The following is a 23,567-nucleotide window of genomic DNA, read 5'->3' as shown; positions in this document are numbered from 1 at the left end:
TATCCACTGCTTTTCACAATCCCCAAGCATTAACACCTTCAAATATTTCAGCCCTAAGATGTCGAATATTCCTTCTCAGTGAATTACTGCGGACACACTGAAGTTCAAATAAACTTGAGGAAACTTTTGGAAGGTCTTCCAACAGCTGGCAATCTTCAAGCTTTAATTTCCTCAACTTCTTCAAGTGGCTCAGATCTATTGGAAAAGATTTTAGGTTTCAAGACATTTCCAACACTTCTAAATTTGAGAGCATTGAAAAATCACTAGGGAATTTCTGAAATTTTGGTTCCAATCGGATTAAGGATATGCAAACACCTCATTCTACCCATTGATCTTTGGTAGCTTCACTAGTCTACCACACCTTTCGGCTTTTAATACTTGAAGATTCTCCAATAGTTCAACACTTTTAGGAAATCCTTCAAATCCTCAAAAAAGGATTGAAAACTAAAAACATTTATACCCAAATTGAGCTTAACCAAAATTTTCAGATCTCAATGAACTCAGGCAACTTCTTGAGTGATGACGAATTCTCAAGCTTGCAGATATTATCCGGAAGCTCTTTCACTCTCGTCTTCAACAAATCCATACTTTTTTGAGCTGACTCAACTACCCAATGGATTGATCCAAAATTTTTTAAACACAAGCACACTGAGAGATCCAATTACTCCAAATATAGAAACCATGAAAAGTTAGGAGACATATACCAGTAAGATGAGAACAACCAGTAAGATCGAGAACTTTCAACTTTTGGAACCACTGTCATACAAAAAGAAAACATATACACTATCAGTAAAACATAATAACCAAATAATTAAGAAAAGGAAAAATGGTTCCAATGGATAGACTTCAAATCCAACTACAGAGTTTTGAGTTTACTACATGATCAAGAAAGTTAGGTTTTCTTTTTTCTTTTTTTATTTTTTTGGTCAAAGTAAAAGAATGGAAGAATGCTTAGCAAATCTAAGAAGTTATAAGCCAAACTTGAATGGCTTACCTGGATCAGTGAGCTAGTATATCAAAATCAGGTCATGACTTCCCTTGCAGGCCAATGGCTCCAACTATGCAAGCATAAGTAAAGTCTTTGTAATAGAAGTGAAAATTGATTTTTTTAAATTTTTTAATAATTGAGAAGGCTATAGTTGAAATGCCGCCTTACCCCTGCTTTTGGGAGAGTTTGATTCCTGACTAACAAGAATTATACCATATCGTTTAATATTAATTACCATGACTTCCATACTAGTGTCGCTTGATGTGCTTCATGTTAAAGTGGTCCTCATACCCAGATTTTCAAAACTTTATCTGGTGTAATGCTACTTTGGGTTATTAATGTCATAGCTAGATATTTGTTGCATTGGAAGTGAAAAGTATAAGCCTATTGTTCAAAAACTTTTAACAGTAAGATAACAACTTACATACTGATCGAAATATTCATGAAGTGCAGTTCTGGAGAAATTCCATTTTTTATCAAGGAAACAAACTCTATTTCAATTTCAAACAAGATCTTAATTGGGGGTTTTTGAAGAATCACATTACATTATTTACATCACCCAGATACTCCACCCCACCTATCAAGTATCAATTTTCAATTATCAATTATCAATGATCAATACAAGGTGAAAAAAGCAATGTAAATGGAAGACAAATTAATTCTAAGAAAGTAGTGGTTGAATTATGATGCTGTCTAGGTCCAGAGTCAACACCAGCTGCCTCCTCCTCCTCATCATCATCATCCTTGTCAAGAAGAACCACCTGCTGTCTCTCCACAGCCATCAACACCTCATCTGCGTCTGCTGATTCTTCGTCTTGGTCGTCAAGAATTATCAGCGCCTCGTAGTCTTTGTGCGACTGAGAAATACTCCCATTATTAGCACCGGTGGTTATTTGGTGAAGAGAAGAAACTTGAGGAAACCTCTGGGAGCTCTTCCAACAGCTTACAAGCTTCAAGCTTTAATATCTTCAACTTCTTCAAGTGGATCAAATCTCTTGGGAAAGATTTTAGATTGCTAGACATTTTCAACACCTCTAAATTTGAGAGCATTGAAAAATCATCAGGCAATTCTGAAATATTGGTTCCAATTAGATTAAGGGAATGCAAACACCTCATTCTCCCCATTGATCTTGGTAGCTTCACTAGTTTATGATGACCTGAAGCGTTTAATACCTTTAGATTCTCCAGAAGTCCGACACCGTCAGAAATTTCTTCAATTCCTTCATCGTCATCATTAATATTCTTACACAAATTGAGCTCAACCAAATTTTTTAGATCACCAATGAAATCAGGCAACTTCTTGAGTGCAAAACAATCAATGAGCATAAGGTACTTTAGAAAGCTCAGCTTACACAAATTGTCTAGAAGTTCTTTTATTCTTGTTTTTGACAAGTTAAGTTCAACTAGAGACTTCAAATTACCAATGGAATTAGGCAATTCTATGATTCGGGAACACTCTATAAGATTAAGACCTTTGAGATGACTCAATTGCTCAATGGATTCATCCAAAGTTTCCAACGCCAGACATCTTGAGAGATCCAAATGCTCCAAATAAGGAAACCACAAAAAGTTTGGAGGCTTAGATAAATTAAAACAATAAATAAGATTGAAAACTTTCAACTTTTGGAACTGCTGTCATGCAAAAAGAAAACATATACTTTATCATTAATAAAACATATTAATCTTAATAAAAAAAAGATAAAAAAAAAAAGAAGAGGAAAAAGTCCAATGTTTCACCTTATTTTCTTCTCGAGGTTTAGTATCCCAGGCTTGTCTAATACTACTTCCAAAAAGCTTGAGGTGAACTAGACCCTTGTGATAAAAAGTGGTAGGTATAACTTCCCATGGACATTTTTCCCAACTGAACCATTGCAACGTCCAAGGAAGGCTTAAAAAGTCTCCATTGACACTTTTTGAAGCAATGTGGATAAATTTCAGATTTTGCATCGTCTCAAAGTGATGTTGATGTAAATAAACGTTTGAGAAGCCATGAGGAAGGACCATGCCTTTTACCATGTTAGTTCCCTACAATAGAAAAATTGTCCAAGTAAATAGAAATTGGTGGATACTAGCAAATAAATAAATAAGTGGCCTTTAATAATAATAATAATAATAATAATAATAAGCAAATGCTTCAGTATTACCTTGTTATTTTCTAATACTTGCAAGATATCATCACAAGACCACAATCTACTACACTTGCTTGGGTCTCTACGATTTTCTCCCAGGACAATGCTTCTTCCCATATCTCGGATTTGATCATGCATCTTCAAGATCAAATATGTACCATCTCCATGTGTATCTTCAAATTTAAAGAGGGATCGTTTAATTAAAATGTGTATTGCACACCTTGGAAGATATCCACATGCTTCCCATAAGGAAATTACTTTTTCTTTTTCCCATCCAATAAAAAAGCATGCAGCATCAAGAAAAATTTCTTGATAATCCTCTTCTAACTTATCATAGCTTATCCTCAACCTTTGCTAAACTTCTTTTGGAGGAATTTCTTTCAAATGTTTTAATATACTTTCCCACTCTTCTATACTTGTTGTGTTTGACAACAAAGACCCAAGCACCTCTAAAGTTAGAGGTAATCCTCCTGAATAGCTTGCCATGTCATTTGAAAGTTTCCTATAATTGCTAGGAGGTAAATTTTTTCCAAAGGCATGCAAACTAAAGAGCTTAAGGGATTGGTCATCATCTAGCTCTTGAGGCCTATATATTTTATTTTCAGTAGCTTTAGCCCTACTCAAAATATCCTCATTTCTGGTTGTTATTATAACCCTGCTTCCTCGACCAAACCAATTGGTTTGACCAACAAAAGAATCCACCTGTTCCGCGCTATCTACATCATCAAGAACTATAAGAACCTTTTCTTCACAAAGTCTTTCTTCTATCAACTGTTTTCCTCTATGATAATTAGGTATGTCAATGTCTATGTTGTAGATATCTTTTAAGAAGCCGCTTCGCAAAGACACTAAGCCTGTGCTTGGTGTTGCTTGTTCTCTGACATCTGAGATAAAACAATGCCTTTTGAAGATTGAAATAATGCGATTGAATACATTCTTGGCAATAGTTGTCTTTCCAATACCTCCAATACCCGAAATTCCCACAAACTGAACATCGTCAGAATCAAGATCTAATAAAGATAGCAGATCATTTATGGGAGAATCTATTCCTGTCAACTACTTAGATTCAGCCAAGTGGGTTTTGTTGCTCAATTCAGCCATAACCCTTTCTACGACCGATTCAATTAGATTTGCTTGATCCTTGCAAATTTCACATATAAAAAATAAAAATACAATAATAATAATTGACAACAATTAAATTTACACCCTTTTGGGCAAAAGAAATTTAAAGTTTCCAATGGTTTGGATACAATAAAAAAAATTCAAAAAAATTAAAAAAAAAACCACCCTTAGTTACTAAGTGATTGAATCATAGGAAGAAAATTAAAAACTCAATACTAAATCAACCAAATCTCAGGCTTAAAACAACATATAGATGATTTGGATGATAAGTTGAAGATGGGTTTAATTCTTGAAAAATCATGAACCACTTTAAATCCAAAGTGAATTTCTAATATATGGTTAATAATAGATATTGCACCAAAATATTATTAGACGGATGATCAAATAAACATGTAAATTGTCAAGTTTAAGACGTGATAAAGTTTAAAAGACTTACGTGGTATCGTCAACAACTTCTCATTTCAAACCTCCTACCTCTTTCAAAGCATCCCTCCAGCCTTTTACAGTATCGGGCGTGAAATTCTTCTCATGATCCTCAAATGCTTTTGCAAAACTTTCTTCCTTCTGATTCCGAACATTTGATGGATCAATATTAAAGAAAATAGGCAAGACCAATTGATCAATGGATTTCTGGCATTTAACAATCTCAGCAAGCTCCATCAAGCACCATTTGCTGTCTGCATAATGTTCAGAGAAGACAGGGATTGAAATTTTGGACCCTTGGATTGCTGGAAGTAGCGTTTCGCCAATGGATTCTCCAGTCCATAAACTTTTACTATAGAGGAACACATTGATATCGCTCATTTTCAGAACTCTGTAAAGATAACTGCGTCATCGGATATGGTACTGACATGGACTCATTAAAGTCCCATTTTAATACTTTTATGCTTTGCATTTGGATTGAAGTTTAATTGCAGTGTTTTCATTTGCTATTCAAAATAGGTGCGTTTGAGTCACGGCTCATCAACAATGCCAAATTTACCCGACGGCACTTGGGAAAACTAAACAGAAAAATTACAACGTTTTGGTTTCTTCTCCAAAGACTAAATTAACAAGCAGTGGGTGGTCTCACACAGCCGGTTTATACTTTATATCATCCTCTCATGCATTTTGAGAAAAATATCATATACATTAATCCCATTTGCGAATGGGTTATCAAAATTACTAAATTCCTATTAACTGAAGATTCATCAGGTTGTCTTACTTGATACCTAAAATACCATTGATTAATGGTAAAGTACTTGTCTTTTTAAGTCTTTATGCAAAAGCTCTTAAAATCATGAAAAGAAAAAAAAATAAAAACAACAATTACATAACACCGGCACAAGTGACATATAACAATACAATCAAACTAACAACATACAACTAAATTAGACCAAAAGGTCAAAAGACTGGGATCCTAGATGTAGAAATAGATGAAGGTAGGCCCCCTTCTTCATCGAAAGCAATGAGATTGTCGCATTTAATGCGCAACATTATGCTATCTACAGTTGAGATTTTCTTTGTTTCAATTTTCACCACCTGTGAAATAGAGGATCAAAATCAAAACTCTCGGTCAACCATCTGCAGCAGGTGTTGCGCATTCAAGTTCACTCCCAAAAGACTAAACCGATACAATTTCTCAATTGATGAATGACACGGAAAGCCTTCAATCAATCAGATGTGAAAACCGCATAATGATATATTATTTTATATGAAAACCACGTAATCGGATAACGTTCTCGTTGAAAAAGAGAAAGGAACAAAAAAAAAAAAAGGTGTGCTTGATTCATGGACAATATAGAGTAAAACCAAATTGCCTTTTGGCTTTTTCCTTAACTACTAGATAGCTAAGAAGCTGTGGGTGGTCCCATATTGAAGGGGTAAACTTGTCTTTTAATCCTTTATCCAAAAACTCCTAAAATCATGAAAAAAAGATTAAAAAAATTTATTACCTTCTACGTTGAGAAGCCTTGCTTAGGACTAGGGTTAGATTTTCCTTTTTGTTATCGTCTTTGTTGAGAAATACTACTCAAAACTAGATTTAGGTTTTCCTTGATATTTTTCCCTCACCAAGAAAAGGTTTGAACGGGCAACAGATCTAGGATTGGGCCACTCTTCAGTGAGGCTACAAGAGATAGAAAGGGTTTGTAGGGAAGTGAAGCAAGCGTAGCTGCCTATAGCATCTTTTTCTTTTTCTTAATAACATCGAACACATATTCACAACTCATGAGTGAAAATAGAATTCAAACCTGGGCCAAGGTTTAAGTATCCCATAAAATATGGAATGATTCTAACCGATATATATCCATATTGGTTGCAATCGGTACACTAGATATCGACACGTCTCTTTATTGGATTGCACTAGAATATACTAGCCAGTAAAAGATGTTACATCTCATAAAATTACTTGACCGATAAGATACTCTATACTATACTTTAAAGCTTGACCTAAGCTATCTAGCTTCATGTCTTATCATTTCAAGAATCTTCGTCCCAAAAAGACCAATCTCGGAGAAGCTACCTGTTCTTTAGTCACCAAGTTTGCCATTGCCAATACATTTGTCCCTAAGACATTGCACTATTTTCCATGTGAATGATCCCAAAAGTAAAACGAATCGAATTCCAAGATCAACTTGGCTATCGCATTAGAAGACTTTGACTCATAATTAATCTCATAAATATATAATAATTATCATCGTGCCTTCCACCAAGTTTAATCTACTCGATTAACTAATACACAGCGCTTGGAATATCTGGTGATCAAATGCCTCGGGGAGTAACCAAACTTCCTTTTTATGATAGCAAATTCCGAATTTCCATGGAATCCCCCAAGTCTTTTAGGACTCAGAGATGGTGCAAGTCTTCATAGTTTTCTAATTTTTAATGACGTATTTAAAATAATTAATTTGAATAAGGGGTCGATTAAGAGTTATTTTAATCGCATTTTTCATAACCCACTTGAATTTTAAAAATATTCATAGATGGTTCTCACATGGACTCATTGAACTCCGGCCCATTTTTATATTTTTATGCTTTGCATTTGAATTGCAGTTTAATTCAAATTAGGTGCATTTTGAGTGAGTCATGCCTCATTAACAATACCAAATTGCCCGACAGCGCTTGGGAGAACTAAACGAGCAGTGGGTAGCCTAGTTTTTCCCAACTTAAAAGGAGTTTAATTTCTATGGTACTTACAGTTACAATTGACAAGGCAATCTTATTGTAATAATTAAGAGACTTCGTCATGGATCAAGACAACACACCCGGAACCAAAATATATAAATTAAGACACAGTATGCATATATGGGTACCTGATGACTCAAAATATATAGCTAAACAAATCAAACCTTAAGCAGCCTAACTTGGATACCTCATCAAATGTAGGTGAAGTAATGTGATGCTTTTTGATCAATAAAACAATTTCTGTTTCAATTTCAGAAATCTCACGAAATCTCAGGAAATGTCTTGTTGTATTACTCCTCTCTTCATTATTGCCATCTTCTTCTTCTTTTTGCGACCGAGAAATACTCCAATTATTAGCACCGGTGATTATTTGGTCAAGAGAAGAAAGTGATGCTTCCTCATCATCGTAGTTATTTCTTGGCCATGATCGACGTCTCCTCCTCCTCATTCTGTGAATGACCAGACCACTACTACTCACATTACCACCTGCTATTTGATCTCTTTCACAAATCACATAATCGGGTGTTAAAGCATGCAAGGCCATCAAGAGAAAGAACTGGTGCTTCATTATCATCATCATTGTCATCATCCTTGGCATGGAGATGAAGGCCTCTTGCTCGGCCTTGACATCGACTCTTCCTCTGCCCCCACCACCACAGCTTCAGAAACAGAGTCGTCCCAAATGAAGAAATCTGCTACTCTTCGGGCTGGATCAATATGCCTTTGAAGGCCAGCTGGTTCCTTGTCCTCCTCCTCAGACTATAACTTCCAAAATATCACGTCAAAAGGGAGATATCGCATACCCACATATTCAATCACAATGGAATCTTTACCTTGCAAAGGAATCCCAAACCAGTCAAAGCCTTTGAAATGGTGAAGCCAGATCCTATCTCTTCCTCTAGTATTATACTCAACGCCATCAAAATGCAGCGTATTCAAACACTTGATTGCTTTATCTTTCCGGTGGATCGTAGCTTCAATCTCAAAAATGCAATCTACTAGGTCACCCTCTTTCCTTCCCGTGTTGCCTTTAAGTTGATATCCTCTTTTATCCTCCGAAGAAGATCTTCAGGCATTGTATCTCATTATCTAACTAATCCATTTTCAATTTCTTTTTTCATTTTGGATTGAGGTTTTATCCTGCCAAATTCATAACTCTTTAAATGGTTCTGAAAGGCCAAAGCCACAGCCTGTCTGGCTTTCGCCTTTGTATAACATCATTGTTCATGGGTTTCAACAGTCGTTCCGATTCAAATTTCAGACTGGAGAGAAGAAGATTCTAGGCTTCTCAAATGGCCCATGCACGACTTATGATCAGAAGAACCAGATGCTCTGCTCATCTGGGTCGAACATTCTCTGGCAGACCGAATGCCACTTGGCTTGCAGATAAGATTCAACTGCTCTTGCAATTTCAGAGTATCTTATTCTTTGAAAATCAAAATTGATTATTAAGCGTTCAAAGAGTCCTGTATCATGATGTATGAAAACATTAAAAGCAAAATCTAAGATTTAAATACAAAGATAATATAAAAAATGGTAATTCCTGGTTTCCAAGACCAATTCTTCCAATGGCACTTAACAGCGCCTCTGCCTCATCCTTGTTCTGTGAATGACCATTACTCCCATTAGCGGCTGTTATTTGATCTCTTTCACATCATAGGGTGTTAAAGTAAGGTCAAGAGAAAGAACTGGTGCTTCATCATCATCATCATCATCATCGTTGGCATGGAGATGAGGCCTCTTGTTTGGCCTTGACATCTCTTCCTCTGCCCCCACCACAGCTTCAGAATCAGAGTCAACGAATAAACATGTCAGGAAATCCCTTTCTGTATCACTCCTCTGTTCATAGCCATCTTCTTCTTCTTCCTGGGTTGGTCGGTACTGACCCCAAATGAAGAAATCTGCTACTGTTTGGGCTGGATCGATAGGCTTTTGAAGGCCAGGTTCCCTGTCTTCAAACAATAGCTCCCAAAAGATCACGCCGAAATCCAAGTCTTCCACAGATTTAATCACAATGGAATCTTTACCTTGCAAAGGTATCCCAAACCAGTCAAAACCTTTGAAATGGTGAAGACAGATCGTATCTCTTCCTCTAGTATACACAATGCCCTTAAATCCCAGCGTATGCCGACACTCAATTGCTTTATCTTTCTGGTGGATTGTAGCACCAATATCAAAATAGCCTTCTAATGGGTCACCCTCTTTAAGCCACGTACAATCCTCCTTGCCTCTTAAAACAATACACAAAATCATACCCTTACTAAGAGTAGTAGCACACAAGCTATAATGCTTCTCCTGCCAAAGATCCTCTTTTAAAAGTAGCGTTCCCTACAAAACAAAACAGAGAGAGAGAGAGGAAAGGAAAAGAAACACAAATCAAATAATGGGAGTATCTCCCAGTGTAAAAATAGTTAGTTCCCCATTAATTAGAATATCTAATGATGACAAGACCGAAGTAAGTACTTACACACCTGCCCATGTATGGTCCTCTCAATATCTATCACTGCACCTATCACGTTGGGACAGCGAATGACTTGAAAACATTCCAAGGATTCTGTACCCTCAAGGCCTTGAATCTCCTTCAGCTTTTCACAATCCTCAAACCTTAACACCTTCAAATATTTCAGCCTTGACAAGTTGAATGTTCGTTCCAATGAATTGCAATGGACACACTTAAGTTTAACTAAACTTGAAAAAACCTCTGGGAGCTCTTCCAATAGCTTGCAATCCATAAGGTGCAATGTCCTCAACTTCTTCAATTGGATCAAATCTCTTGGGAAAGATTTCAAATGGCCAGACATTTTCAACACCTCTAAATTTGAGAGCATTGAAAAATCAGTAGGCACTTTTGAAATATTGGTGCCCCGCAGATTAAGGGTCTGCAAACACCTCATTCTCCCCATTGATCTTGGTAGCTTTACTATTCTACCCCAACCTAAAGTATTTAATACCTTAAGATTCTCCAAAAGTCCAACACCGTCAGGAATTTCTTCGATTCCTTCAACATCTGCATGTGCATATTTATAATTATTCAAATTGAGCTCAACCAAATTTTTAAGATCACCAATGAAGTCAGGCAGCTTCTTGAGTGAAAAACACTCAATGAGCTTAAGGTTCTTCAGAGAGCTTAGCTTGGAAAAACCATCTGGAAGCTCTTTTATTCCTGTTACTGACAAGTTAAGCTTGGCTAGAGATTTCAGATTACCAATAGAATTAGGCAATTCCATGATTTGCCTACATCTTTCAAGATTAAGACTTCTAAGCTGGCTCAATTGCCCGATGGATTCATCCAAAATTTTCAACTTCCAACATCCAAAAAGATCCAATTGCTCCAAATAAGGAAACCATGAAAAGTTTGGAGACTCAGATAGATTAAAACAACAACTAAGATCGAGAATTTTCAACTTTTGGAACGGCTGTCATGCAAAAAAAAAAAACATATACCTCATCAATAAAAAAACATAATACTCAAAAAAGAAACGGAAAAAGTCAAATGTTTCACCTTCTTTTCATCTCGAGGTTCAGTATTCCAAGCTTGTCTAATAGTGCTTCCAGATAGCTTGAGATGAACAAGACCCTTGTGATAAAAATTGGTAGGTATAACTTCGCAGGGACAATCCATCCAGCTGAACCATCGTAGCATCCAAGGAAGACTTGAAAAGTTTCCATTGACACTTTTCGAAGCAATGGATAGAAATTTCAAATTTGGCATCATCTCAAAGTGATGTTGATTTAAATAAACATATGAGAAGTCATTAGGAATGACCATGCTTTTGACCATGTTAGTTCCCTACAATATGAAAATTGTCCAAGTTAACAGAAATTGGTAGATACTAGCAAATAAATAAATAATTGGCAGTTAGAAGGATGCGTAGAAGGAAGGATCATGCATTTTAACATTAGAATTCCCTACAAGAGATAAATAATCCAAGAAAATATAAATTGGTGGATACTAGTGGAGTCAAACCAAAACAACATCCAGATGTGAAATTTAAAATATAATTTACTCATGGCATGAACAGAATAAAAAAAGCAAATGCTTCAGTATTACCTTGTTACTTTCTAATACTTGCAAGATATCATCATTAGACCACAACCTACTACGCTTACTTGGATCTGTGCGATTTTCTCCTAAGACAATTCCTCTTCCCATATCTCGAATTTGATCGTGCATCTTCAAGATCGCACATGTACCATCTTCAAATCGATCTTCAAATTTAATGAGGGATTGTTTAGTTAATATGTGTATTGCACTCCTTGGATAATATCCACATGCTTCCCATACAGAAATTACTACTTCTTTTTCCCATCCAATAAAAAAGCACGCAGCATCAAGAAAAATTTCTTGATAATCCTCTTCTAGCTTATCATAGCTTATCCTCAACCTTTGCTGGACTTCCTTTAGAGGAATTTCTTTCAAACGTTGTAATGTACTTTTCCACTCTGCTATACTTGTTGTGTTTGATAGTGAAGACCCAAGCACCTCTAGAGTTAGAGGTAATCCTCCTGAATAGTTTGCAATGTCATTTGAAAGTTGCATATAATTGTCTGGAGGTAGCTTTTTCCTAAAAGCATGCAAACTAAAGAGCTGAAGAGATTGGTCATGATCTAATTCCTCAGGCTTGTATATTTTATTTTCATTAACTTCAGCCTTACTCAAAATATCCTCATCTCTAGTTGTTATGATAACCCTGCTTCCTTGACCAAACCGTTTGGCTTGACCAACCAAAGAATCCACCTGTTCCACGCTATCAACATCATCTAGAACTATAAGAACTTTTTTGTTACAAAGTCTTTGTTCTATCAATTGTTTTCCTCTATGATAATCAGGTATGTCAATGTCTATTTTGAGGATATCTTTAAGAAGCTGCTTCTGCAAACATACCAAGCCCGTGCGTGGCGTTGCATGTTCTCTAACATCAGAGATAAAGCTATGCCTTTTGAAGATTGAAATAATGCGATTGTATACATTCTTGGCAATAGTTGTCTTTCCAATACCACCAATACCCGAAATTCCCACAAACTGAACATCATCAGAATTAAGGTCCAATAAAGCTAGTAGCTCATTTACGGGAGAATCTATTCTTATTAGGTATTTAAATTCGGCCAAGTGGGTTTTGCTGCTCAATTCACCCATAACCCTTTTTGACAACGGATTCGACTAGGTCTGCTTGATCCCTGCAAATTTCATATATCAAAATGAAAACACAATAACAATAATAGACAACAAGTTAATTTATATATTTTTGGGTGAAAGAAATTTTAAAGTTTCTAATTGTATGGAAAGCAATTATGAAGAAAAAAGAAAAAAAATTGCTAAGTGATTCAATCATACGAAGAAAATTGAAAACTCTTCACTCAATAAACCAAAATCTTGGGTTTGAAACAATATATAGACGATTTGGATGATAAGTTGAAGATGGGTTTAATTCTTGAAAAATCATGAACTACTTTAGCTCCAAACGAAGCTTCCAATATGTGGTCAACAACAGATATCGCATCAGAATAATTTTAGACGGATGATCAAATAAACATGTGAACTGTCAAGTTTGAGATGAGATAAAGTTTTGAAGACTTACGTGATATTGTCAACAACTTCTCCTTTCAAACCTCCTACCTCTTTCAAAGCATCCCTCCAGCCTTTTATGATATCACAATTGAAATTCTTCTCATGATCTTCAAATGCTTTTGCAAAGCTTCCTTCCTTTTGATTCCGAACATTTGATGGGTCAACGTTCAAGAAAATAGGCAAGACCAATTGACCAATGGAGTTCCGGCATTTAACAATCTCAGCAAGCTCCATCAAGCACCATCTGCTGTCCGCATAATGTTCAGAGAAGATAGGGATTGAAATTTTGGACCCTTGGATTGCTGCAAGTAGGGTTTTGCTAATAGATTCTCCGGTCCACAAACTTTTATTATCGAGGAACACATGAATTCCGCCATCTTTTAGAGCTTTGTGAAGAAAACTAATAAACGTATAACGAATATCTTCACCCCGAAAACTGAGGAACACTTCATAGCTTGAAGATACAGTTGTGGTGGAAGAAGAAGAGGAAGCCATGAAGTATTTTTGTTGGTTCAGAGACAAGATCTTAATACGAACAAAGCTCTCCAAGGATGAACTCGCTCTATCAACGTACATACGAGGATGGTGCAATGACCGTGTAATTATGTAATCGGATAAGGCTCTCGTTGGAAGAAAAAACGAAGAAAAAAATATTTTTTACACATGGAATCATTCGTGCAGATTTCATTTGCTATTTAAATTAATTAGGCGTGCTGGGCAATAAAGGACAATGCTGAATTGTCTTTTGGCTTTTTCCTTAAAGACTAAGAGCAGTTGCGGCCCTGCATTTTTAAAAGAAAAAAGAAATTCTAGTCGACCAACAGTATCCAACGAGCAAGCATAGTATTTAGCGTAAAGAGCCAAAATGGAAACAAGTAAAGACAGAATAAAGTAAGAAAGGTCGGCACAGAGTTGGTTGGGAGATAATATTATTAATTTTGCTTGGATCACGTGTATTTATTCTAAAGTGAGATTTTGGACCGTCAGATTTAAAATCTTGGTCGAAATTAAATTTTGACCGTTGAATTTGAGCTGTCGAGGTCGCCGTTCTGTACATGCGTAGAACTGAGGCAAAGTCCAAATTTTGAGAAAAGCTTTAGTGACAACTTTATGTGAGACAAGACGTTGGTTAGACTGGATGGGATTTTTTATAATAAAAATTATTGCTCAAACAGTGGGCAGTTGGTGGGAAGAAATAAATAGGTATAGAAAGACGAACCTAATGAGACCCTTGATGAAGGATCCATTTTCACTCCATTATTCCCGACAGATCATAATTGCACTGACGTCCTTCCCAGGTAGAAAACACTATTCAGACTCGGACTAGGAGGAGAAAACAGAGTCCGGCTCAGCGATCCGTACGGGGAGCACAAAGTGCTCCCCCCACACTTTCTGACCACACACATCAGTGGGGCCCACGGTAAAAAACACTTTTTTGAAAAAAAAAAAAAAAAAATTTTTTCACCAGTGGGACCCACTGATATTTGTGTTCAGGAAGCCATGGGGGAGCACTCTGTGCTCCCTCGACGGGGAGAAAATCCGGATTCGAGAAAACAATGCTGGAAAGAAAAGAAACTAGGTAGAGTATAGAAGAGGGGTGTAAGAGGGAAGCCATAAATCTGTTGTAACTGATGCAAAGGAGTCTGGATCTACGACCCCAATGCTTGCTGACCACAAAAACCTGTGGGGCCCACGGTGTAAAATACTTTTTGAAAAAAAAAAAAAATTCACTAGTAAGACTCACTAGTTTTTGTGGTCAGGAAGCCATGGGGTAGCACTCTGTGCTCCCACGACAGGGAGATGATCCGGATTCGAAGCAAAGTTGCTAACAAGAAACTATCACAAATCACCTCTAACTCGAGAGTGGATGTAGACCGATACTCTAGACATTTCTTCATTCACGCGTTTCAAAAACTCCTAAAATCATGAAAAAAAGATCATAATTTTCTTATCTTCTACACTGAGAAGCCTTGCTTAGGACTAGGGGTAAATTTTCCATCTTGTTATTGTCATTGTTGAGAAATTTTGCTCCAAACTAGGTTTAGATTTTCTTTCTTAAAGTTTTTCGCTCACCAAGCAAAGGTTTGAACGAGCACTGGATCTAGGATTGGGCCACTCTAGCTTCAATGAGGCCACAATAGATAGATAGGGTTTGTAGGGAAGTGAAGGAAGTGTAGCACTATAGCACCTTTTTTTTAATTTTTTATTAATTAATAACATCGAACACATACTCAAAACTCATGAGTGAAAACAAAGTACAAACCCGGGCCAAGATTTAAGTGTCCCACAATATGGTATGATTCTAACCGATATATATCCGTATTGGTTGCAATCCATACAATAGATATCAACACGTCTTTCTATTGGATTGCATTATAATATATTAGCCAGAAAAAGATGATATGTCTCTTAAAATCATTTGACCGATAAGATACTCGATACCATACTTAAAAGTTTGACCTAGGCTATCTAGCTTCATCTTTGTCCATTTCAAGAATCTGCATCTCAAAAAGGCCAATCTCAGAGAAACTACTTGTTCTTTAGTCACCAAGTTTGCCAAGGAATCTGCCAACACATTTGTCCCTAAAACAATGTGCTATTTTCCATGTGATAATCTTTAAGTAGGGTTGTAGGGCTTTCCATAGTTCGATCATCGTATTGCAAACCATGAAAATCTTTTGAGTTTGTATTGAGATCACTGTTGCCACTAAATCACACTCAATCCAAACTTTATCCAAATTATCATTATATTTACTAAGAAATTTTTTTTAGTTCCCTTTACTAGAATCGGCCTTGCAATTTCACGAAATAATAATAATAATAATAATCTACTTTATAATTAAATAGAACAATATAAATCTTTTATTCAAGCAAAATCTAGTTTCAAAGGTGATCAGAAAAGTTCACAGGGAGAGTAAAGAAAACTATTGATCTGCTTTGACATATTGTCTAAAACAAAGACAAAAATAGCTTTCAAGTCTCAACGAATTACAACTGAAAAGGGATTGGTAAAATCCAGTTGTTACTTCATCCTAGACGAGATAATGAATACACAAGCATCTACCTTGAAGGAGCAACTGGGCTAGAATATGGTGTTGGAAAATCAATAATTCTTCTCCTACTCGCGTAAAGAAAAATAGAAAAATACCGAAACAAGTTAATAGTGATTGTAAATAATATGAATGGTAATCATGAATAGCCAAAAATGTTCCTAAGAAAATTCACGTATACTAAGTTTTTATGGGCATCATTGAGACTTTAATGTACGTGGAAAATAAAATTTTATGTGACTAACACTTGGGATTTAATTAAACCCATATATGTCCTGTATCTGAAACCAGAAACCCGTTTATACCATATTTCAAGTCACACTCACAAACCCCCTAAAATGTTTAAAATCAAATACGATTCCACAAGCTCACAGCTCACTTAGTGCTTTCTTCAACTGTGTCCACCTTTAGCAATTTATATAGGTGAAAAAACGTAGCAGGCAGATCCAACTGTGTTGCGGATCATCTAGCACGGAAGGCCTACTCGGTTTAGGGCCCGAGTTATTGGTCATGTTCCTCTGATTGGTTATTGAGCTTATGTTCAGTTTCTCATCCTACTCCTGCCAATTAATGAGAGTTTGATCATAGCAGGCAGACAAGAGGTTTTTGCTTGCTTCCAAAAATAAATTTTTTTTTTTGGTAAAGAGCTAACTTTATTAAACAGAGAAACCACAATTACAACATAAAGACAGAACGTCAAACAACATTAGTTGAAGGAGATAATCAGGGGGGTGTACATACAAAATGGTCTCCTGAGTTAAAGCACCCTCTTTGGCCAAAGCGTCCGCTTCAAAATTTGCTTCCCTAAGAATATGGTTGAAATAAATCCACTCAAAATTTGCTGTCAGGCTTTTGATATCCGATATGATAGAATAAAGTTTCCAATGTGTTTCCTGGGGATGCTTTTGTATGATAACGATTAAAGCTTGGTTATCACTTTCCATAGCGATTTTAGACAACTTGAATTCTTATGCCCAAAACATAGCCTGTCTCATTGCTAGAGCCTCCAATGTAAGGATATCTTGGGAATTCGAACCATGTGCATAACAAAAGAGCATTTTGCCAAGGTAATTCCGAGTGATGCCTCCATATCCCGCGAGTCTCTTTTCCTGAAAGTGAGATCCATCCACATTAATTTTTGTAAGATTGGGATAAGGGGGTACCCATTTGATGATGCCATAGATATCAGATGGCTCGTGCTTTCAAATCCGAGTAGGATGATAAAACAATAATCCCTTCCAGATTTAGAAACTGAGTTAAGCCGGTTGTAAAGTTGAGGATGCATCAATATGACTCGTGTATGTTTTCCAAAAAAAAGTTCCTTGTAAAAGATTTAAAATTATTAATGTATCCTTATTTTACTTTAACAATCTTAGTTATTCCATCCCACCTTGCTCCATTTTCATTATACATAAATCTGTTTGAAGAATTATTTCTGCAAGTTAATGCTTGATAGAATAATAATTTTCTTTAAATATTTCCGTTTGAGTCACTCAATTTTCACGAAAAGCAGTAAAAAGCCACTAATTATCTCCATGTGAATGATCCCAAAAAAGTATTATTAAGGAATCGAATTCCACGATCAACTTTACTATAGCATTAGAAAACTTTGACTCATAAATATATGATAATTATCATCGTGCCCTCCATCAATGCAAGTTTAATCTATTTGATAACTAACTAATACACAGCGCTTGGAATATCTGGTGATCGATCAAATCTTGTTTGTTTGCCTTTGGGGGAGTAATCACACTTCTTTTTTATGATAGCAAATTCAGAATATCCAAGGAATCCGCCATAGTCTAATAGGACTCAGAGATGCTGCAAGTCTTCATAGTTTTCTAATTTTAATGACGTATTTAAAATAATTAATTTGAATAAGGTCGACTAAGAGTTATTTTATTCGCATTTTTCATAACCCACTTGAATTTTTAAAATATTCATATTTGGTTCTCACATGGACTCTCATTGATGTCCCATTTTTATATTTTTATGCTTTGCATTTGCATTGCAGTTTATTTGAAGTGGTTTTATTTGCAATTCAAATTAAGTGCGTTTGAGTCATGGCTCACTAACAATACCAAATTGCCCGATAACAAGATGGCATATATTTCCAATTGCCAAAGCAAAAATAACCTTTCTAAGACTCTTAACATTTTTTTTTTTTTTTTTGGGGATATGAGATTCATCCGGGCAGCTTGCGTGCACCACGATTTACATTCTCAAGGGAGCTTTTATATATTAATGCCGCCGAGTGGGTGCGAACCCAATACCTCCGCTAGGGAAGTTGGATCTTTAACCGCTTTAACCCAATACCTCCCCTAGCAAAAATAACCTTTCCAAGACCTTAACATTATTAATGTGCTAAATCTCGTTAAGCATCTTTTAAGGCTTTTAGATTGAGATTTCGATCTCGACAAAATCTGGACCGTTGATATCGGTACGATGACTCATGTCTTTCTCCTAATATTATCATACGGAATCGAAGCGAAATCCCAAAAGCTCTTTTAAATATGCTTTGGACTCCGAGAATGTAAGTGGAAAATCCATTTTAGTTTAGTTTAGTTTTTTTAACACGTGTTGTACATCCAACGGCTGATTGATCCGTAAGTTTCGTGATTCTTGTTGTGGGTAGTTAGAGACTTAGTATGCGTTTGGTAACGTTTCTGATCTGAGAAACTAGTTCTTATGCAAAACCGTTTTTTAATGTTTCTGTGCTAAAAGACCGTTCTTTACTTGAAAATGGGCGTTTGATAAATCCGTTCTGAAAATATTTCAAAGCACTAAATAGAATATGTTAGTGTTTTTTTTTTTTTGGGTTGAAAAATAAATTGGTGTTTGATAAACTTGTTCTAAGGCATCAATTTGAACCAATTTGATCACTTCTCTGTTCTTTGGTAAAAACATCTTTTTTATGTTCTCCAAAAAGTGTTTTTTAAGTTATGCAAAAAGTGTTTTTTAGAACACTTTTCTGACTGGTCCGTTCTTAAAGAACAGAAGAACGAATCATTTTATCAAACGCCTCTAACCCGTTCTTCTGTTCCCAAAGAACAAAAAACGCTAGAAACGTTTTTTAAGAACGTTATCAAACGCACCCTTAGAGTTCATAATTTCTTGTGTTTCGTTCTTTTGTCGTTTTGAAATAGAGAAAAGACCATTACCTCAAAAAAAAATTAAAACACAGTATGGGTACCTGATGAAAATAGCTAAACAAATCAAACCTTAAGCTTAACTTGGATACCTCATCAAATCTAGTTGAAGTAATGTGATGCTTTTTGATCAATAAAACAAATTCTATTTCAATTTCAGAAACAGAGTTACCAAATTCTATACATCTCAGGAAATGTCTGGTTGTATTACTCCTAAACAGCTTGAATCACAATGAAATCTTTACATTGCAAAGGAATCCCAAACCAGTCAAAGCCTTTGAAATGGTGAAGGCAAATCGTATCTCTTCCTCTAGTATACGAAATGCCCTCAAAATACAGCGTATGCCAACAATCGATTTTTTTATCTTTCTGGTGGATCGTAGCTTTAATCTCAAATTTGCAATCTACTTGGTCACCCTCTTTCCTTCCTGTTTTGCCTATAGAAACAATGCACAAAGTTATACGCTTACAACTACTACTACTAGTAGCACACAAGCGATATCGCATTTTTTGCTGATGACTCTCCTCTTCTGAACGTAGCGTTCCCTACAAAACGAGAGAGAGAGAGAGAGAGAGAGAGAGAGAGAGAGAGAGAGAGAGAGAGAGAGAGAGAGAGAGAGAGAGAGAGAGAGAGAGAGAGAGAGAGAGAGAGAGAGAGAGAGAGAGAGAGAGAGAGAGAGAGAGAATGGAAGTATCCCGCCCGGTATCTATTCCATAATGGTCAGTCCTCCATTGATTAGAATAATTAAATTAATACGTAAAGATGCCGAGACTTACATAATTACCTACCTGCCCATATACATTCCTCTTTACACCTGTCATGTTTGGACAATTAATGATCTTACAATGTTCCAAGGATTCCGCACCCTCGAGGCCTTGAATTTCCTTCAACTTTTTACAACATAAAAGCATTAACACCTTCAAATATTTCATCCTTGACATGTCGAATATTGATTCCAATGAATTGCAATATTTGCACTCAAGTTCAACCAAACTTAAGGAAACCTCTGGGAGCTCTTGTAGCTTGCAATATACAAGCTTTAATATTCTCAACCTCTTGAAGTGGATCAGGTCTCTTGGGAGAGATTTCAAATAGCGAGGCATTTCCAACACCTCTAAATTTGAGAGCATTGAAAAATCCTCAGGCAATTCTGAAATATTGGTTTGAGTCAAATTAAGGGTGTGCAAACACCTCATTCCCCCCATTGATCTTGGTAGCTTCACTAATGAATTCAATTGGACAACACTTAAGACCTCAAGATTCTCCAAAAATCCAACATTGTCAAGAACTTCTTCAATTCCTTTATGTACACCATTATACATTGACAAATTGAGCTCAACCAAATTTTTTAAATCACCAATGGAGTTAGGCAACTTCTTGAGTGAAGAGCAACTAATGAGCTTAAATTTCTTTAGAGACCTCAGCTTAAACAATCTATTTGGAAGCTCTTTTGTTTGTCTTCCTGACAAGTTAAGCTCAACTAGGGACTTCAAATTACCAATGGAATGTGGCAACTCCATGATATCGTAACAAAATCCAACATTAAGACTTTTGAGCTGACTCAATTGCCCAATGGATTCATCCAAAAATTTCAAATTTCCACAACATGAGAGATCCAATCGCTCCAAATAAGGAAACCATGAAAAGTTTGGAGACTCAAATAGATTCTCACACCAACTAAGATCAAGAACTTTCAACTTTTGGAACTGCTATCATGCAAAAAGAAAACATATACTTTATCATTAATAAAACATAATAATCAATCAAAAAAGAAAAGGAAAAAGTCCAATGTTTCACCTTATTTTCATCTTGAGGTTCCGTATTCCAAGCTTGTCTAATATTGCTTCTAGATAGCTTGGGATGAGCTAGACCATTGTAATTAAAAGTGGTAGGTATAACTTCCCAAAGACATGCTTTCCAACTGAACCATTGCAGTGTCCGAGGAAGGCTTAAAAAGTTGCCATTGACACTTTTCGAAGCAATGTAGAAAAATTTCAGATTTGGCATCATCTCAAAGTGATGTTGATGTAAATCTACATCTGAGAAGTCATCAGGAAAGACCATGCCTCTTACCATGTTAATTCCCTACAAATAGAAAATTTGTCCAAGTAAATAGAAATTGTTAGATACCAACAAATAAATAAATCGCCTTTTAAAGTATGCATAAGGACCGGACAGATTGTGTTTTTTAACATGTTAATTCCCTATAATAGGTAAATAATCTAGGAAAACGAAAACGGGTAGATACTAGTGGAGTCGAACAAAAACAATATCCAAATGTGGATTTTAAAACATGGTGTTACTCATGGCATGAGCATAAACAAATAAAAATATTAAAAAAATAAAATAAAAAAAGAGAAGAAGCAAATTACCTTGTTACATTCTAATACTTGCAAGATATCATCACGAGACCACAATCTACTATACACCACAATCTACTATACTTGCTTGGGTCTCTTCGATTTTCTCCCCGGACAATTCCTCTTCCCATAGCTCGGATTTGATCATGCATTTTCAAGATCAGACATCTACCATCATTGTCATATCCTCTTGTATCATCAAATTTAATAAGAGATTGTTTAGCTAATATGCGTAATGCACACCTTGGATAATATCCACATGCTTCCCATAGGGAAATTACTTGATTTTTAGACCATCCAATAAAAAAGCATGCAGCATTAAGAAAAATTTCTTGATAATCCTCTTCTAGCTTATCATAGCTTATCTTCAACCTTTGCTGGACTTCTTTTGGAGGAATTTCTTTCAAATGTTGTAATGTACTTTCCCACTCTTCTATGCTTGCATTTAATAGCAAAGACCCAAGTACCTCTAGAGTTAGAGATAATCCTCTTGAATAGCTTACCATGCGATTTGAAAGTTGCATATAATCATTTGGAGGTAGCTTTTTTCCAAAGGCATGCAAGCTAAAGAGCTGAAGAGATTGGCCATCATCTAGCTCTTGAGGCCAATATATCTTATTTTCAATAACTTTAGCACTAATCAAAAGGTCTTCATCTCTGGTTGTTATTATAACCTTGCTTCCTCGATCAAACTGTTTGATTTGACCAACCAAAGAATACACCTGTTTCACGCTATCTACATCATCAAGAACTATAAGAACCTTTTTTTACAAAGTCTTTGTTCTATCAATGTTTTTCCTCTATGATGATTAGGTATGTCAATGTCTATTTTGAGGATATCTTTAAGAAGCTGCTTCTGCAAAGACACCATGCATGTGTTTTGCGTTGCATGTTCTCTGACATCTGAGATAAAGCTATGCCCTTCAAAGGTTGACATAATGCGATTGTACACATTCTTGGCAATAGTTGTCTTTCCAATTCCACCAATACCCGAAATTCCCACAAACCTGAACATCATCGAATTAAGATCTAACAAAGACAACAGCTTTTTTCAATGAGATTTTATTCCTATCAGGCATTTAGGTTCAGCCAAGTGGGTTTTGCTGCTCAATTCAGCCATAACTCTTTCCACAACCAATTCAATTAGCTCTCCTTGATCCCTGCAAATTTTACATATAAAATAAAAATAAAATAACAATAATTGACTACAATCAAATTTATACCCTTTTGGGCAAAAGAAATTTAAAGTTTCTAACGGTTTGGGAAGGCAAAAAGAAAAAAAAGATTGAGCACAACCTCAGTTTACTAAGTGATCGAATCATACAAAGATAATTAAAAACTCTATACTCAATCAACCAAACCTCGGGCTTAAAACAACATGTACATGATTTGGATGATAAGTTGAAGATGGGTTAAAATTCTTGAAAAATCATGAATCACTTTAGATCCAAAGGGAACTTCTGATATATGGTCAGTAACAGATATCACACCAAAATATTCTTTGACAGATGATCAAATAAACATGTAAAATGTCTAGTTTAAGATGTGATAAAGTTTTGAGTCTTACGTGTTTCAAACCTCCTACCTCTTTCAAAGCATCCCTCCAGCCTTGTACGATATTGGGTTTGAAATTCTTCTCATAATCTTTAAATGCTTTTGTAAAACTACTTCCTTCCTTCTGGTTCCGAACATTTGATGGGTCTACGTTATAGAAAATAGGCAAGACCAATTGACCAATGGAATTCCGGCATTTAACAATTTCAGCAAGCTCCATCATACACCATTTACTGTCCGCATAATGTTCAGAGAAGACAGGGATCGAGATTTTGGACCCTTCGATTGCCGCAAAAAGCGTTTTACCAATGGATTCTCCGGTCCATAAACTTTTACTATCGAGGAAGACATTGATTCCGCTATCTTTTAGAGTTTTGTAAAGAAAACTAATGAAGGTATTGCGAACATCTTCACCTCTAAAATTGAGGAACACTTCATAGGTCGAAGATTCAATTGTGGTGGAAGAAGAAGAAGAGGAAG

The 23,567-nt window shown here is 35.9% G+C and overlaps 1 protein-coding gene and 1 pseudogene across 2 annotated transcripts in view; both read right to left on the bottom strand.

Annotated features, from left to right (window-relative positions):
* Nucleotides 1-7,542: 7,542 nt before the first annotated feature.
* LOC149005871 (TMV resistance protein N-like) overlaps nt 7,543-23,567 on the bottom strand; it is a 33,686-nt gene continuing 17,661 nt past the window's right edge. Inside the window, exon 7 of the transcript XR_016175518.1 lies at nt 7,543-7,582. The gene's annotated coding sequence lies outside the window, so the exon portion shown is untranslated. The remainder of the gene's footprint in view (nt 7,583-23,567) is intronic.
* LOC149005872 (TMV resistance protein N-like) lies at nt 8,876-13,514 on the bottom strand (annotated as a pseudogene). The gene is made up of 5 exons (XR_016175519.1): nt 12,984-13,514; nt 11,456-12,582; nt 10,907-11,194; nt 9,876-10,820; nt 8,876-9,732 (listed from the first exon to the last, which is right to left on the bottom strand). The product of XR_016175519.1 is annotated as a TMV resistance protein N-like (transcript).

This window comes from Hakea prostrata, chromosome 9, assembly GCF_041222555.1.
Source record: "Hakea prostrata isolate BN-2017 chromosome 9, UWA_Hpros_2, whole genome shotgun sequence".
Classification (NCBI taxonomy): domain Eukaryota; kingdom Viridiplantae; phylum Streptophyta; class Magnoliopsida; order Proteales; family Proteaceae; genus Hakea; species Hakea prostrata.
This window is presented reverse-complemented; position numbering and strand designations above follow the sequence as displayed.